This window comes from Mustela lutreola, chromosome 6 (assembly GCF_030435805.1).
Source record: "Mustela lutreola isolate mMusLut2 chromosome 6, mMusLut2.pri, whole genome shotgun sequence".
Taxonomy (NCBI): Eukaryota; Metazoa; Chordata; class Mammalia; order Carnivora; family Mustelidae; genus Mustela; species Mustela lutreola.
Window position 1 is genome coordinate 51,461,227 of NC_081295.1, and position 16,664 is coordinate 51,477,890.

At 40.0% G+C, this 16,664-nt stretch overlaps 1 protein-coding gene across 1 annotated transcript in view; it reads right to left on the reverse strand.

Annotated features, from left to right (window-relative positions):
* MEI4 (meiotic double-stranded break formation protein 4) overlaps window positions 1–16,437 on the reverse strand; it is a 239,459-nt gene extending 223,022 nt beyond the window's left edge. The window contains exon 1 of the mRNA XM_059177240.1: window positions 16,064–16,437. The gene's annotated coding sequence lies outside the window, so the exon portion shown is untranslated. The remainder of the gene's footprint in view (window positions 1–16,063) is intronic.
* Window positions 16,438–16,664: the final 227 nt, after the last annotated feature.

A 16,664-nucleotide genomic window follows, 5' to 3' on the forward strand; every position in this document is an offset into this window, starting at 1 on the left:
AAAATAATCTAAGTATCTGTTGCTAAAAGAATAGCTAAATAAGTTGTGGTATATTTGTGCCATCAAATACTTCTGGGCAATAAAAAATGAATGAACCAAAGCTATACACATCAAAATGGATGAATTTCATAAGTAAAAGAAAAAAGGAAGAATTAAAAATGCATATAAACAATAATATATATTGCTGAGAAGTATAACTATGTAGAAAAAGTACAAAGAAATGCATTGGGAGATATGTTTCACATTTAGCATTATAATTACTTCTGCAGCGGAAGAAGGGGGTAAAATAAAAAAGAGGATGAGTTTCTTCTGCCTTGCAAAAATCCAGTTTTTTAAGCTGGACGTTGAATATACTGATATTTGCTATATTACTCCTTATTCCTTTTTATGTATTTTAAGATGCTATAGCATATATGCATTTTATATTTTATTTTCTGTTGGGATGACTGAATGATCTTATAGTGATTTTAAAACAAGGGCCCAAAGATGAGATTTGAATAAAGAATTTATATAGTTAATACAGTCAGGTCAACACAACTGCTAAAGAAAGTACTTACTGTGGGTGTGACCCTGAAATGTGGAAAGCTGTCTTTGTACAGCCTTGCTCTCTCTCCAGCAGAACACTTCCAATTCTTCCTAAACACCTCTCTGAACTCTATGGCCCCCACATCTATACAGAAGACAGCATGAATGAGCTGATATTAAGACATCACTAATACTAAGATAACATTAACTTATTATCGGCTTGCACATTTTAGGAGGGATATGCAATAAATGAAGCCCGTTTCTGGAAGTGAACTGCAATATCAAAAGCACAGCTGAGGGGCGCCTGGGTGGCTCAGTGGGTAAAAGCCTCTGCCTTCAGCTCAGGTCATGATCCCAGAGTCCTGGGATCGAGCCCCGAATCGGGCTCTCTGCTCAGTGGGGAGCCTGCTTCCTCCTCTCTCTCTCTCTCTCTGCCTGCTTCTCTGCCTACTTGTGATCTCTGTCTGTCAAATAAATATATAAATAAAATCTTAAAAAAAAGAAAGCACAGCTGACTGCTGAACGCCATGGGTTTGAGCTGCACGAGTTCACTCACACACGGATTTTTTACAGCACAGGCCTGGGAGTGCATTTTCTCTTCCTTATGATTTTCTTAATTAACATTTTCTTCCCTCTAGCTTACTTTAAGAATACAGCATGTAATATATAGAACATATAAAATACTTGTTAATTAACTATGTTATCAGTAAGGCTTCTAGTCAACAGTAGGCTATTAGTAGTTAAGTTTTGGGGAAGTCAAAAGTTATACTCAAACGTTCAACTGTGTGGCAAGATCAGTGCTCCCAACTCCCACGTTGTTCAAGGGTCATATACACATATTAGAACTATTTGTTTTGGTTTTTTGTTTTGGTTTTTTTAAAGATTTTATTTATTTAGTTGAGAAAGAGACAGTGAGAGAGAGCACGAGAGAGGAGAAGATCAGAGGGAGAAGCAGACTCCCCATAAAGCAGGGAGCCTGATGCGGGACTCAATCCCAGGACTCTGGGATCATGACCTGAACTGAAGGCAGTCACCTAACCAACTGAGCCACCCAGGTGCCCTAGAACTACTTGTTTAAAGGTAAACAAGGCTAGAGATCAATGAAGGAGACATTCATAAAATTCTTAACAGAACCTGAACACTGAAGGATCCAATGTGTTGTGGCGAAGAGTTTATACCTCACTTAAGGCATTAACCAAAGTCCACTTCTTCCAGAGAGCCTTCCCTAAAAACCATTTCAGCCCATAGCTGATTCTCCCTTTTCTCAACAACTATTGAGAAAATCGTGTCACCTGAGCCACTGATGCTGGCTCTTAATCATTAACCAGCTGCTTTTGTCTTTCCTTTCTGGTAGGATCAGGTTCCTTGGGGCTCAGGGACTATGCTTTCTTCCCCCATCTACTCCTCCACCAATACCCTCTCACAAGAGGGTCTGACAAAATAGGTATAGCGTCAGTCAGACTGGGAAGCAGAGGATCTAGGGTCTAGACTTCAGAAGGGAGGGACTGCAAGCCACATCCAGCTCTGTCCTTTGCCAGTTGAATGACAAAGTAATTTCTGCATCTCACTTTATCCATAAAATGAAAAATATGTTAGTAACATTTTCATAAGACTGTTCTAAAGACTGAAGTAAAACACAGTTGTAAAGCATATAAGAAAGTTCCTGGCACTCAAAGATTGTTATTTTTATCACCACTAGTACTGATGCTAATATTACAGCTATGCCATCCCACTACCGTTTATTTGGAAGGGAGAAACGAGTCTTGATATCACATAATTCCTTATTTTGTTCTCTCCCACCCAATGTTATTAGTCTAACCATTCCATTGATCAATGTCCTCCTTGACACCTAATTAGTAAGCTTGAATCCAAATGCAGTTCTGGTATAACTAGAAAAACAATTAGTTAATTCTGTGCCCAAAATGTTCACTTTCCTAGACAAGGGTAATTGTTTACTTAACAAAAGCTTTTATCATGATTTCTCTTATTAATTAAAAGTTTACATTGGCCTTGTACCTGTGATGTTTCTAGTGGAATTATTTTGTTTAATTCCCATATATATTGTAAAATCATATAGACATCTTCATACCTCCACCACAAATACAGATTCTTCTAAAACATATTCTCCTTTCCATTTAAAACATGGGATATAAATAAAAAATTCATTCATTTGGACATTATTCTCCCATGCCAAGTATACTTGCAATGCTTCGGTATTTAGCAATGATAGATTTATAGCATGCTGTTGAAAGCTCCTTTGTGATTAAAATACACTTTAGAGCAAATTGAAAATAAGTTTAAATAAGAAGCTGTGGGATTTTTCAGGCAATCTTACCAAACATGATTCTGCAAGTTTAAATTCAGAACAGTCTGACAAAGCACTAACTGCTGACAGCATTATTTGATCTAAGTGGATGTGCAAATGTTCAACCACAAGGAAGCATGCCAATAATTCATAGATCTAGAGTCAACTCTCTTGGGTAAGGAAAGAGTGTCCTTCCCCCCCACCCCAACCCAAGGCACTATTCTTCTGTGAGGAAATTCTTCCCTCTTCAACCTGCCAGGAGACACATCACCTGTCACAATCAGACATTTTGTTGACTTCAGTTCCTTCAGTCCATTACGACCAGGCAACCAGTGAGCTCCATGTGCAAGTCACTAAACCACAGAAAATGGCAGTCAGTCTGGAAATTCAGCACTCCTTGCAACCCCAGTAATCTTAACCCCACAATCTACTTCAAATAGATGAATGAGATTTTCCTAACCCAACCCTGAGAACTCTTCTTGCCTGTGCAGGTAGCAGGTTTCCTAGACTCTGTTCAAACTGGGAGTTAAGCTGAGATCTCAGCACCCTTTTGGCCCTACTTACTCTCTATTTATAAAACCTAAATACATCAGCATTTCTGCCTACTTTGTCCTATTGATTCCCCTTCATCCACTAACTCAAAAACCCATATTAACACATAAATAGCCAACTAAGTAAGACTGTGAATACTATGAGACAGAGGTCTTGTGGTTATAAGAAAAACTATCAATTAGAAGTCAGGATGGTGAATAGCTACAGTGAGCAAAGAAACAGGAAATTCAGTGAGTTGTTGTTACTTTAAAATAAAAAGGTATATACATTTACCCACCAAACTCTGACCCTGAGTCATTAGAAATAGAAGACAGTGATAAACTATATATATTTTTTTTTTCATTTTCAGTAGTACTTCTTAATTTGAAATTAAGATTCTAGTATTTCACTCCAGGAGTCCAGTTCAGATAACTGTTCCGCCAGAAAATACCCTTGTAGCACATGGAAATGAACTGACAAATTAATTTACGAAATTGAAACACTAAAAAAACTATTCATAAATGTACCAGCTATACTTTTCTTCTATTAAAAAAAATAAAAACTGGGAACCATCTCATTGTGCTTTTTGAGGGTCAAACCACATCAGAGACATAAACATGATCGTAATACATTCATTTATTCAGTAAGTATTTTTTTGATGACCTGCTATGTCCAGAGAATATAGCAGTGACAGAAACAGATGAGTTCTTGAGCTCCCACTGCTTATATTCTAGTGGGAAGACTCACAACATAAATAAGTAAAATGCACGTATGTCAAATTGTAATAAACACAGCTGAGAGAATGCAGGCAAGATGGAGAGAGACAGTAAGCGGTTGGATGCAATTTTAAATACAGTAGTCAAGAAGGGCCTCAATTAGCAGCTGACTTTGAAACAAAGCTGCCAAAGGAGGTGAGGGAACAAGTTATGCTGACATGGAAGAGCCCAGAAGAGCAGTCTGAAGAGAGGGCAGCTGACAGGCTTGAGGCAAGGGCTGTGTACAGAGCACCTTCCCAGCACCATCTTCCTTCACCCCCATATTAATGCTGTACAGTGGGGTAATTATTATTCCTGTGTTACAGATGAGGGTCTGAAGCTCATCTCATTGCCCCTTGCCCAATGTCACATGGTCAGCAGTAGCTCCGATACCTTAACCTAGGTGTTACACCTCAGTCCAGAAGTCTTGCTAGCATACTGATTGCCACATTGCTGAGTCCATTTCTGTGTACCACAACTTGCCAGCAGCAACTGATTAAACAGGACTGTCAGAAAGTGTGATTTTGAGGGCAAGGGCTCTGGAGACTGCCCACCAAACTGTTGGAGAAGCCGAGACTCCAGGCACGCAGCATCTGAAAGGCTGCTGGACCAAAGAAGGGAGGGAGGGAGGGATTCAATAATCCTCCAGAAGGCAGAACCAGGACTAATATATGGAAATTACAGGGAAACAAGTTTCCAGTAAATAGATGAATAAGATACCCAGTGCGGGAGCTGTCCAACAAAGGAATGGGCTGTCCTGTGAAGTTATGAAACTCCAATTACTGGAGTTACTCAAGCAGAGGCTTAACGGCCATCTTTCTGAGATGAAGACAGATTTCAAAACTGATGTGAAAGCTACGTGGATTGACTGGCCATACCCAGTTCTGAGTCTAAGATTACACACGCAACAGGCAGTGCAGCGTGCAAGGAAAAGTTCCAGCTGCGAAATCAGATAGCTTCGCTAAAATCCAGTCTCCACCACTTGGAAGCTTTGTGCACTTAACCTCTAGCAAGCCTCAATTTGCTTATCTAAGGGGAGGCAAATAATAGGAGCTGCTTCGTAGGGGTTATTGAGAGAATTCAATGAGATAATCCATGTAAAGTACTGAACACCGTGCCTGGCACAGAGTAAAAGCTCAATAACATTTAGCTTATGCAGGTACATATACTGGAGAGCCTGCATAGAAAATGTATATATAGAAGATGTGTGCACATTTCTCCATCTCTGCCTTTATTCTTACTCCGTGGCAAGAAGAGTTCAATGTCCAAAGCTGAATGGGAACAGCATAGTAAATTACAACATGATGATACTAACAATAATAGTAATAACAAACACTTAAATAGTCAGCTTCTTAGACTAATAATTTCATATTATGTCTCTACTAACAGGAAATATACATAAAAGTTCATCTTTTAAACATCTGATATATAAATTTAAAACTACTGAAAGAAAAATCAACATTTTCTTAATTGAGACAGTTATTAAAAATTTAGAGTCTTTCAGCATGAGAAAGAATAGCTAATAATCTGCACCTGCACTCAATGTGTGTGTATATGCAAGTACTCAATTGTGTACACACACACACACACACATATTTACATATGCTTTCTACGTAAAAATTAAGGAGTTAAACTAGAAATCTCATAATTACTCTTAAATTACTTCTTAATGAGCAAAAGTATTCCAGATATTTCTTATCTGGGCCAAGTATTTTATGCATATATGTCTGTATTAATAGAAAATGAAGGAAAAATAACCACAGAAAATTATATCTGTATGCTGGAATCTGGAGATGCTTCTAGATGGTAGAGAGTGAGTTATGATTTTAGATTAATTTTCCACCACTCTTCTGTCCTTCTGGATAAACTGACATATATTATTCATTGAGAAAACATTCAAGAATGGACCTCAATGATAAAACGAAGCCTCCACTTTAGAAAAAAACTTGGGTGATGTCACTATATTTTATATCTGTGTACTGAGTGCTGTTAGAAAATCCTAGTAAGACACATAGACAAAAGGAAAAAATACTTTAAATAACAGTATTTGCATGACTCAACAGTAACATTTATTTAATTCCAAAACTGTGTTGAATGTGTGTCACAGAATCCCAAGAGCTTGGTATCAGAAGAAATGATCTAGTCTGTCACCCAATAAGAGAATCAGGAATCTGACCCAGTCTGCAAGGACATTATAGTATTAGAAATTGGAATACCTAATGATCAGTTCTTAGAAATTCCTTCCAGATACTCTATAACTTCTGCTTATGAATTCCAGGTCCACCTTTGAAAGCAAAACAGTATAAAGTCCACTTTCCTGATTCACCCTCCAAGGATCTGAAGCAAGCAAAGGGTTATAAAGTCTCCTATACCCATTATAACATCATAATATTGAGCCTCTTTTCATTCTGATAGCTTCCTCTGATTATTCTCTGTCTGGTCAAAGTCTCTCTTCAGTGACATCTAGCACTTAAACTCCAATTTGGCGATGAACATAATCAGTCATCACATTTGAACCTTTCTCTTAACAAGCAAAACTAGTGCAAGTTGTTGAACAGTCAGTCTCCGTGATGGTTCAAATGGACATAATAAGAAACAATTAAAAATCTGTTCTTTTTCAAAACTGCTTTTAAGCTAGATCTCTAGTCATACAACTGATTTATTGAGAACCAAAAACAGTGTTATCCTCGAGCTTTACTTTTCTCCACTGCCGGTGGCAAATCTAACCACAGAGGATTCTCATGGCTTCCCAAACAAAGTACATACTATCATGATGTTGGCCCTTTGTCTGTGAACTTCACTCTCTGATAGAAACACCTTTACCCATCCCCTGCCTGCAGACTCTCTACTCACCCTTCAAGGCCCAATCCAATGCCCCTGTCCGAAATCTTCGAGACTACCTGCTCCTTCCTTCCTCATCCTGGATCTGTTAACTTCATCCTCATCTGCATTTCCGCAGCATTCTGGAAATGTTCTCATCACAAAATCCTATCAGCAGTCCTGTGAGAGGGTGGGGATCTCTCTCTCCTACTGGACGGGAAGTGAGCTCATCAGCGACATGGACTGTGCCTTCATCTTTTATTATTGCTAGCACCGGGCTCAGTGGGAAAGATTAAACCACACTGTACACGAATGACTACAATAAAGGGCTGGAAGTGAAAGACTTCACAGAAAGGAGAAATTAATGCCAGCTACGGGATCACAGGGAGCTTCATGAAGAAGACAGTCTAATGGAAGATAGGAGAAGTGAAGGAGATACAGCAATGTGGAAATGAGGGCCTGCTTGGTTATACAGGCAAAGGGAAGAACAGCAGCAGGGATGAGGAAAGCCGTAAGTCTGGCTAGAGTATGGAACCTCAAAGGAAAACATAAATATCTCTTGGACACCTCTGCATACTGGACACCACGCATTCACTTTATATCCAGTACCTCATTAAATTCCCAATAGTTTTATCTCATTTAATAATCCTGCAATGTACAATTTAGTATCAGTGGTCAGAGCTAGCGAAATTAAAGTTCAGAGAGGGCAGCTTTCTAAAAGATATCCAACCCACAAGTGGTAAAACCGTATTTTTTTAATATTTATCTTGCTGCACATCTTCTTTCTACAACATGTTTTCTGGGCTTGGGTGTAGGACTTAAGTATAACCTGGATAGAGGAAGGCCTCTTGAACTGCCCTGTGATCACTTTGGGTCTATCTAGATGCCCATCTCAGCTTGTCACCACAGCAAGACACGCACACACAAAATACACATGCTGGCATACCGACTCCAAAAGCACTGTTAGATAAGCAATTTTTTCCTCCAAAGACTGCCCAGGGAGACAGGAAAGAGTAATATGGATATCAGTCAACCTGAAAATCCCTATCAAAACTGATTTCAAAAATATCTTGACAAGGCAAGAATAGTATAGAGGCTAGGACAGCAGGTTCAGGAGCCAAGAATCCTACCTCTGTCCCTTACTAGCTGAGTGACTTTAGACAGATTGCTCAACCTTTCTGTGTCTCAGTTTGCTCATCTGCAAAATGGGAATCAAGGTAGTACTTAATAAGTAAGGTTACTGAGGAGATGAAATTAGTTAAGGCACGTGACCCCTATGAACTCTATCAGGTACACAATAAACACTCAATGCAATGCTTGATCTACTTGAGACTGTATGTGGCCATGATTTGATCCCAGACCCACTGTTTCCCAAGCCTGTAATTCCACGGGTCTGTCAATCTATTAAAAGCTCAGAGAAGAGACACAGATGGGCCAACATGAACAGGAGGAGGAAGGACCCCCGGAACAGGCCAGGAAGATCTGACGGATGCCTAGAATTCAGAGAGGCAAAGGGGGCACAAGAGCACCTCAGATGGAGTGAACAGTACGAGCAGACAGCAGAAAATGACAAATGAATTTGTGGGAGAAGACCAGAACTCCTCGACTGAAGAATAAGTTATTTTAGGAAATAAAGGGAGATAATGTAACATTGGGAAGTTGAGGTCTTGAGAGTCAGCCAGAAGTGCTGACTGGCCAGACAGAAATAGCTGTGGTCTTCTGGGTGGATGAGTGAAATGATCCCGGTGGGGGTCTTAGGAGGAAGACTGTCCTGGGTAGGAAGGAGCTCAGAACTATTTGCACCACACACTAAAGAAGGGCTGGAAGGTAAACGAGGCCAGGACACTGAAAGTAAGCACACAGAAGATGAGAGGCTCTGAAAGATGTTTGTGGAATGGTACAGCTTGCTGCCAGACTGGAGAGGGAGAGGGAATGAAGGAAGACTCCAATACGATTCCAATATTAGGTCAGTGAAGAATGGAGCCCAGTCACAAATGACTTGGAAAGTACAAAATGTACAAAACAGTGCTGATGACACATTTACTCAGACCACAAGACCTGTGAAGTGGTGTCTTTAATACTATACTGATTCTCAGCTTTTTATCAATGAAGTGATTGAAATGAAGTAAGCACACTAATAATTAAGGAAGCCAGCTTCCTGCTGTGTACTTTGAATCAGTGCCTTTCTCAGTGATTTTACACACGAGTCGTATTTTTGGAATATACTGGGACACTGGGAATTTGTCTATTATTTACCAGCAGTAATCTAGTATGAAATGTACTGCAGGGTCTTTTGAACTGTAACGGTTCCCTCATTTCCAATCCTCAGTTATCCTATAGTTACTTGCATGAATGCAGCATTTGAAGTACACAATTTTGGTTCTGGGAAATTGATTTTATGAAGACAGCTTATTGGAAATACATGAAACTTTTTTAAATCTATTCATTATATATCTGAAATAATGCTTAATAATTATCAAATAAATGGATGGTGGACAGTGGGTGATTTTTTTAATTAAAAGACAAAACAATCTTTATAAAAATTGACTATTTAAGAGTCATGTTTATAAGAGAAATAATTTTTTAGGAAGCAGCAACTTCTTGAGAACCACATAAGTGTTTTTTTCCCTGTTGTAAAATGGCAGACTGGTCAGGATCAATTTATATTCTGACAACAAACGTTCACCACCATTTACTGGTTGTGCCAGGCATTCAAGATAAGTATGCCCCTTCCCTCAGGAGCCTTTCTTCTACTGGAGGAGGCAGACAAATAAGAAAATAAATAAAATACAAGCTAATGCATGAATAATAGAACTTTAGACAAAGTACACAAACAGATCAGAAGAGAAAGTAGCTTTCTCCTACCATTGTTCCAAGAGATAAAAAGAAATGGATCATAAACAATCTACTATTGTAAAACCCATTTGAGGAATTTGAAAAGAATCACAAATATGTTTTGTTTTTTAACCTCTTAAGAAACAGTCATGAAAACAGAAGAAAGGCATGGGAAAAGAAGCAATCAGTAAACAGCCTTTGCAATATATTTCCAAACAATTATATTAAAGATTAAGAAAGTCGTATCTTGCTAACAATCAACAGTCCTTTCTAATGGGTTGTTTTCATTTTTCTATTCATCCAGATTAAACTAAAGCACACATTAAATACAAGCAGATTTATTTTCCTGAGTTCTGCCATGGTGAAACCAATCTAATCAAAAATGAAATGGGGAATGAGCTCACTGAATAAATCAGAAGGAAGAATTAAAGAAGCTGACCGATATTTTAGAGGCTTGTTAAAAAATAAATAGAACTTTCATTATAAAAATTTTCTTACATGTAGAATATACTTAAAAACCTACTTCAGAAGGTTAAAGTTAAAGTTTCCTTAAAGTTAGTTTGATTATTAACCAAAAACTATTGCATTTCAATATATTTTGTTATATTGCCCAAAAGCAAGAGCAAGAGAGATAGTAATGGGCATAAGAGAGAGTGACTGTCCAGAAAAAAAAAAAAAAAAAGGAACAAAATGTGAAAGAATCTGTGAGTCTACTGATATATGCTTTTCAGATTTGAAACCTAAACAAAAAGTTCAGCAAAATACTTTTAACCATGCCCCCTAAAATAATTAAAGGATGATCAGTGTATTTTTGACATTTGAAGAAGAGTAAAAGAAAATTGGATAGTAGACATAGCACTCTAGAGATCTACAATTTGTAAATTACTTCACTCCCTTGATAGATAGCCTTTAAATATAGATAAACTTGGTAACGGGAGAAAACTAAGCCGTTGTCAAAGACAGCTGTGCCTATGGCATGTAACACTGAAATCGGCAGAGGAGGAAAGTGTGGAGTGGAGTCAAATCACGTTCCCTCTTACAGCTGCAAAGCAAAGAAAGAGGACATATTGATCCTTCTATTCATTGGAGGTAGCAAACCTTCCAAGGAAAGTTATCATCCTCATGCTTAACTGAGCATGATCAGACAACACATGGAAAAAGAGCTTCTGTTCTAGGCACTCTGCTTGTAAACGGAGATAGTAAAGGAACTCAAAAACCTGCTGTCTAAAGAAGAAAGGAATGAAACGTTAAGTTGGATGTATTCCATGAAACCTCAAGGAAGAAGACAAGGTCAGTGGATGGAAGTTGTGTATACATATTCTATCAGTCCAATGTGTCTAAAGATGTGTGAGAGAACATTAGAAGTAATGAATTCCCTTATGTGGAAGGTGTTTGGGCACAAATAAGCTCTGATATGGATGGGGCAGACTGGATCCAAACTCTGAACAGAAAAGTTAAATGGATCACCTTCCTGGGCCACTTTTACCTTGAGATTCTCTAACCATAAGAAATAGAAGCCACAGTCACTGACTTTGGGGGACTTAAGTGACATACAATAGGTGCCTTTGAAAAAGTGATGGGAATACTATACCCATCAGGGTCCAGGCAGAAAGCTCATCTCAGTGCTGGCAAGAAATGCAGGGATAGGACTCACAGGAAAGCAAGTAATCACAAAACTATCCCAAATGAGCTCTAGGAGCTCCAGATATACAATAGGTGCTTTTAAAAAAACTGGTGGGAATACTATAGCCATCAGGGTCCAGGCAGAAAGCTAAGGGTACCACAATTTGGGTAGTATGAGGACAGTTTAATAAAAAGACTATTTCTATTTCTATTTCTAAAAGTGTGGGCAACTTAAGGGGGTAACAATATCCTGGGGCCAGCGACAACAGAAAAGGGAAAGGCCATCCTTCATTTCCTTTAGACCTTAAAAGTATGAGAGGAGGAAGCAGTCACCAGAACTGGGAGAGAGAGCACAACCTGACAAGGACTCTGACTTTTCATCCTACAGCATCACTGTTAAGACTGTGGAGGGAGTAGGGGCTGGTATGGACCTGAAGGATGGAGGAGTGGAGAAATGTGGAGGACCAAAGGAGAACATCTAGCACATGCTAGCAAGGCACACAAAACAGGAAAAACAAGAAAAGCAGTAGCCTGGGTAAGAGGTTGGAATATATTCTCTTTCTCAGGTCTCTTCCAAAGGATGTAGTATGAATTTTTATTGGTGGAGCCTCATAGACCTATTGTTTTTTAATATCATTTTGTATCACCAGCTCTTTTTTCATTCTTCGTGTATCCTCTTGGATTAGTTCTCTGAACTAAGCACTCAACTGCAACATATATGCTGTACCCAAAATTGTAGTACCATAGAATACATATATAGGCTGAAAATCTGAGTACAGAATCATCGACCCACACTTAGGCAATTTTCCATCAGATAGCCTTGCTACTCGTTCCTTTATTCAACAGGTAAGTTTAATTATCTCCTTTCTGTCAGGCACTGTGCTAGACATAGGGATACAATAGTCAACAAGACAAGTCCATTGCTGCCTTCACAGAACATTGAGCTGAATATCAGTCACTCTAATCTATAACACCCCTCATCAGTAAAGAATCTCAGAAGTGCCATAGATCAGAGGTTGGCAAATAATGGCCCATGGGCAAAACTGGGTGGGGGGGTTGTTGCTTGTATAAACAACATTTTATTGAAATAGACACAGCCATTCTCTTATGTATTGTCTACTGCTTCTTGAGTTCTATAGCTTCAGAATTGTGTCGTTGCCACAGAAACAGCATGGCCTTGAAAAGTCTGAAATATTTACTATCTGGCCCAATACAGGAAAAGTTTGCCAACAGTTGCTCTAAATAAAACGTAATTCTTTAAGGACGTAAATATAAAGACACATATTGTCGCTCATAAAACATCTCTGAATACTGTACAAACCAAATCATGAGAGCGTTCGCTCCCTGCAGGGTTGTATTTCTATGTTTTGTTTTTGTTGTTTATTTTTCATCTTTCATTGTGAAGAAAGGTAACAAGTGGCTAATGTCTTCTACCGACACATTGCCTTACATTATATCTAGTCTTTTGATGGATCAGAGTTTTTCCACATCACAAGAAGGCCCATTTTTACAAACAATCCTTTTCTCTGAATAACACTGAACAAATTTTGACAGGGGTGACTTTAGGCTTTCTTGTAAATTGAACAAAAAAATTGATGGTAAAAGCACTTAGCTAACGTTCAAATGCTATATAAATGCAAAATCAGAGCAGCAACAGTACTTTCACCTCCCTACAGACAGAAACATGAGTGGATGCTTTTCCCTCATCACTTGTCCCAGAGAACATTAAAATTTTAAATGAAAGAAAACAAAACCCAACTTTCATTGGCTGTTACCAAAAATTCCTAATAAGAAGTGACAGGATCTGTGCTGGCTCTGGTTCCTCCAAAGGATGTTAAGAGGCTAAGTCCGTGGTGGCTGTGGCTGACCATCGATTTGCCATTCCCAAAACCCTTTCCTTTCTCTGATGGTGATCAACATAGCATAAAAAAAATTAAATGGACATTTGGGGCATATTTAGTCACTACAATGCAGCAGTAACTGGATTGAGAAAGAACCTCGCAAAGTCTTGGTTCCTGAAAGCTTTGCCACCCCACCGACCCACTGATGAAATACACATCAAGTGTTCATGAGAGGGGAGACTGAGCCCAACCTAGTGAACAGAGCACCAAGAATGAGATGGTAACAGAGAGGCAGCATGGGGAAAGGAAGGCTGACTCAGAAACCAAAGAGATCTCTTAATACCAGCTTAGCCAAATATATACTAATATTTGTAAATATTTACTAAATATTTACTAATATTTACTAATATGAATACATATGCTTTTAACATGCCATACTCTTGTTTCACATCAGTTACCACAACTGCAACTGGATAATTCCTTCTTTAATTAGTTGTTTGCTTTCCGTGTCCCTCAATGACAAACAAGCTCCACTGAGCTCATTATCTGTCTGCTCAGAGCAGGAATCCCTATAGCTAACACATGGTAAGTGCTGAAAAATATTAGATGACTGATCTAACAAATGAATGGATAGGTAAGCAAGCTGGATCCTAGGTACTCTGGAAGCATACAAGAAAGCTCTGGTTATTCTGTGCTATGTTCCTCAAAATAAATATATATATATATATAAATAAATAAATAAAAGCCAACATCTTCTTGTGCTTATATACCATACTCAATATTCTAAGAATATGCACTAATTGCATACCAACACCTAATCTTCTGTACCAACCATTTCTCTGCTCTTACAATCTCTTCTTCTGTACTGACTTTTATCTCTTAACATAACAACCACACTCAAGTTGCTCCCAGCTTTAAAAAAAGAAAAGAAAAGAAAAGAAAAAACCTTCTCTAATCACCCCCACTCACCTTAGCTATTCTTACCAAGGTCACAAATGACATCATAATTGCCAAACCTTATTATTTGCAAATCCTCATTCTATTTCTCTGCAGCATCAGATCACTAATATGACCCTAATGGCCACTCCTCTATTCCTAAAACACTTTGCTCTCTGACTTAAAGGCACGACTCTCCCAATTATCCTTCAATATAATTCGCCGTCAATTCTATAACCGAATCTAAAGATGTGTCTATGTTTTCCTCAAACCATTAATACCTCTTATCTTTATTACTGCATCAACCTTCTGACTGATCTCTTCACTCCTTCCAACACTTCTCACAGTGCAGTCATACATTTCCCTCAGTAAATCTCCAAAATGACCAGGCCTAATTTAACTGGCTCTATTAAAGTGTGACTCATGACGTTCAACTTCAAGGATCTTTTTCAAGTAGTTTAATGCATATGTGACATAAACATGTCCCATGAAATAACTAGAATATTCTCTCTGAACTTCACCACAATATCCAGTAGACTACTAACATCTTTAGAGACACTAAAACATATTTAAGATAGCATTTTCTAAGTTTTAACAAAGCCTCCAAAATACTGGTTTGGGAAAGCTGGTTCCAAATACTGGTATTCCCTCCATCATTCATGAAAAAACGTCATCCAGATTATACATGTTCCAAATTATACATGCTTTTTATCGCCCTTGATCTAAAACCCTTCTAAAGCAGTAAGTCTTCCAAAATAAAAACAAGTAGAATAGTGGATAACAAATCACAAATCTCTGCCAAGGAACTGAATCTCATTGCAGCCTCATGATACGCTGTAAATTCTCTAGATTTTAAATAGGAAAAAGGCAACACGAACAAACCCAAGAAAGTGATCCGTGTGTGTGTAATTAATTTGACAAAAACACCGCTATTGAAAAATACGTCCAGCTCATGAACAGAGTCCATGTTATTATGTATTTTTTTCAACATCATAAGCATTTTATGAATATTAAGCAACAGTACATTTCTTTATAATATACGGATCCTGATGGAATTCAAGTGCAAAAACATGTTTCCTCGGTTCCAGACTACCAAGCTACTTGAAGCCTTTCATAATTCAGTCCCAGCTACTTCTCCCGTCTTATTTCCTGCCACTTCAAACACTCTAACCACTCTGAAACATTCTGTTTTCTCCATGCATGTCTGGCTTCTTGCCTCTACTCTTACTAGCCCCTTCATCTGCAATGAATTCCCAACTTCTTCCCCTATTCTCCAAATATCTGATACTTATCCCACCTCCATGAAGCTTCTCTGTCCCACAGCATTTTGTCTGATCCTTCTAATGCAGGTTCACCCTTTTCTTGAATGTTTCTTGGGCACGTACATATCCATCCCTAGCACAAGTCCGTGAGGTCCTTGAATGAGGAAGTCATGTATGTCCCATCTTTGACACCTACAGCACTTCATGCAGTCCCTCCAATACAGCAGGTGATCGTTTAAAGATCTACTCAGGGAATGGATTTGCCAACCCCAGCAAGGGTTTCAAAAACACAGGTCTGCCTTCTCCTCCTCAGAACCTGAGGAACCACTCTGGTGGTCAAGCTAGGCTTAAACACGCTCAGAGGCGTGGAACACACCACAGACACCCTTCACTTTCGGCGCCAGTGCTCCGGTGACCCCGGAAGCTCCATGGCAGGCCCGATCCGCCTAAGTAGGTGAAGGGAAACCCTAACAGTGTGCGGGACTAGACAGCGCGCTGCGAGTCGCATGAACGTAGGTCCGACCGCCGGGCCATTCAAAGGCAGGGCGGTGCCGGGAGACCCTATGCGTAGGGCGAGCCCCTCGTGGCTGGACAAGGGCAAGCGAGCAGGGTGTTTCCTCACCTACCTACCTTCGGGGCTCCTGCAGAGGAAGGAGGGCACCCTCCGTGAGGAGCCAGTGCAGGCCGGCAAGGAAGCGCAAGGGCTGAAGCCCGGGAAGCCCGAGTGCCTGCCCACGCGGCCAGGCGTCCGACTGGTAGCGTGGAACGCTGCCCGGTTCGCCCTGCCTTCTACCCTCGGGGCAAGTGGGCAGGGGCGGGGCGAGAGACCACAAGCCCCAGAAGGCCCCGCGGCCCGCTCGGCCCGTCGCTTCGTCGCCCCGTGAGCCGCTTGTTCCCAAGAGGCGGCTCTGGACCCCCCCGGAGGGGGTGGGTGAGCACTCACGCCGAGCGGGCTCGGCCTGGCGTCGCCGAGTTCTTCAGGACGGCTCTGCCAAGGGAAGGAAACGCGCCGTCGACGCTTTCCGAAGAAGTGCGCCCCCTCGGGTTGGCCAGCGGGAAAGAGAAACGGAGGCCTTGAGGAAGGAATGCTCGCCCGGACTCGTGGAGAGAGAGAGAGGCCGTGATTCCCGTGGGGGAGGGGAGAACTCGGAGAACTGAGGAAACGCGGGGCTCCAAAACAATTGTTCTTTGTCCAGAGGGGAAATTAAATTTCGGTGTCTTACAAGAAATT